This window comes from Montipora capricornis, chromosome 3 (assembly GCF_036669925.1).
Source record: "Montipora capricornis isolate CH-2021 chromosome 3, ASM3666992v2, whole genome shotgun sequence".
Lineage (NCBI taxonomy): Eukaryota > Metazoa > Cnidaria > Anthozoa > Scleractinia > Acroporidae > Montipora > Montipora capricornis.
The window spans coordinates 42901204-42903703 of record NC_090885.1 but is presented as its reverse complement, the minus strand read 5'-3'; the positions used below and the strand labels follow the sequence as shown (position 1 = coordinate 42903703).

The window sequence follows — 2500 nt, the reverse complement described above, 5'->3', positions numbered from 1 at the left end:
AGGAAAGGAAAGGAACTTTATTTAAATGTCTAGTCTTCTAGTGCTGGAGCGCTAATTGTGGATGTCGAGATTCCAGTCGTTCAAGTTGTAACTTTCTTGTTTTTAAATTCGTTGTAAGCGCTCGTTGAAAGCACTCGTGGTAAGCGTTCGTTGTAAGATTAGTCAGGCGTCACCAGCCCGCGCTCGGTAGGGACCGGGAATCGTTTCAAAAGAGTTTGGAAGAGAACATGGCAAGTGAATTGACCTGTAAAGCGAGAGTTGTGGCCGATTAAAACAGTTTATCAGTGTGCTTGAATCAATCCGTGAGTTTGTTATCAGAAAAAACAGTTCCGACAAAGTGGCGACTCTGCCAGGACGTAATCATGTCAACATCTGTGGAAGAGGAAGAAACGAACTGAAGGTGTTGAAACTGACGCACGAAGGTTCAGACAAAATCGCTGGAACTAAATCATTATAACCAATTCAGAGACATCGCAAGCTTCTTGAGAGCAAAGTGGAGGAATGATGTCACGACATAAAGGCGAGAGTACAGGAATTGAAACTTGAAAAGGACGACGAGGAGGACAACATTCGAGCGTAGAGTAAAAGGATTGAAAAGAGCTTGGAAGAGTACGAAACGGCAGTCAAAGGGCTAGAAGAGTTGGAGCGAAGTTTGAGGGAACGAGAAACAAGAGAAATTCAAGAGGAGGAAGAAAGGTCGAGATGGGAGATTAAGAAGAAGTTAGAGGCAAAAGCTGACGAGAAGGATAGCGATGCTGCGGGAAAATTGAAAGCTAAATTACCGAACTTGTGATTACCAAAATTCAGGGAACCCATCTAGACTGGCAAAGGTTTTGGGAACAGTTTGAAGCGGAAATAAATAAATCAGACATTAACACACTTACCAAATTCTCATGTTTGAAAGAACTGCTTGTATCAAGGGCCAGAGCAACCGTAGATGGGTTACCATTTACCAGCGAGGGTTATGAAAGAGCAAAAAACATACTAAAGACCAAATATGGGAGGCCAAGTGAAGTAGCTAATGCACATAGAGTTTATGAAGAACATAATGAGACTGTCAGTCATATAAGGAACAAACCCAGCAAGAATCTGTGAATTTTATGAGAAGCTGGTAACAAACATTCAGACACTCGAGAGCATGGGGAAGGAGAAAGAAATTAGAGACAAATTACCAGGCATCTGAGCTGACCTTGTGAGGATTGATGAAGATTGGCAAAGGTGGGGGTTTCCACAGTTAGTAGAGGCTTTGAGAAAATGGTGAGAGAAACCCAGTGCCCCTGGATAGCCACAGGGGTGGCAACTCTGGGAGGAATGACAAAGGTGGTGATAAGGGGTTTCAAGCTAAACAAGAGGAGTGGAAACCGAAGCCTTGTGTTTACTATAAATCAGTGGAACACAGATCAGTTGATTGTGAAAGGATCAGAGGGGTAGCAGATAGAAGAAGGTATTTGAGTACCAACAAGTTATGCTACAACTGTACCGGAAAAATACATCAAGCGGCCGAATGTCTGTCCAAGACCAATAGCCAGGAGTGTAATGGCAAACACCACACTTCAATTTGTGATAAGAACTCTAGCCGGTTAATGTTGGCAACAGGGGAGGGCTTAGTGGTGTATCCAGTAGTAGTTGTGAAAGTAGAGGGAATTAGGTGTTGAGCACTATTGGACACTGGTGGGGGCAGCTCATACGCAACGACTACACTGATTTAGTGACTGAACAGGAAACTTGATCACAAGCAGTACAAGAGAATCGAGATGATGATGATGATGATGATGACAGAAAGCCAGAAAGTAGAAATCTATAAGGTGCAAATCTTTAACATTAAGGGAAATTTCAGCCTGCCCACTACCCTGAGTAAAGTTGACAAAGGTGTGCTGCTGACAGTTCCCGACCTGCAATACACAGAAATGATGTTACAGCACAAATATCTAAAAGGTGTAATGATGGGTGATCAAGATACAAAGCAAGAGCTGCCAGTTCATGTGATCCTGGGTGCTAGTGAATATGCAAAGCTGAAGACAAGGTCAGTGCCAAGAGTTGGCAAGCTAGGCGAACCAATAGCAGAGCTTACATAATTTGGTTGGACCATTATGCCCCCAGGTGCAAAGACCAACTTGAGTAGCGTGTGCCTCACAAGAAGTTCTTCGACAGACTATGAGTAATTGTGTAGCCTTGATGTGTTGGGTTTAGAAGAAACCAGCAGGTGATCAGCAGGCAGTATACAGTGAATTCCAAAAGCAGCTTGTAAGACATCCAGAGGGTTGATATGAAACTGGCCTTTTGTGGAAAGCTGGACACACACTCTTGCCTAACAATCGTAATGGAAGTCTTTGCCGACTAAAAACCTTGTGAAGAAACTGGAGAAACAACCTGGACACCTGGATGAGAACAACTGGATAATCCAAGACCAGCTTGAACAAGGGATTGTGAAAAGAGTGAATGATGAGCCACAGGGAGAAAGAGAGGCAGGAGGCAGGAGGCAGTGTGGCCCAGTGGTTAG

The 2500-nt window shown here is 43.8% G+C and overlaps 1 protein-coding gene across 2 annotated transcripts in view; it reads right to left on the bottom strand.

The window, feature by feature from the left end:
- Positions 1–2500, bottom strand: part of LOC138043214 (small ribosomal subunit protein mS39-like) — a 51701-nt gene that overhangs the window by 27912 nt on the left and 21289 nt on the right. The window lies entirely within an intron of this gene.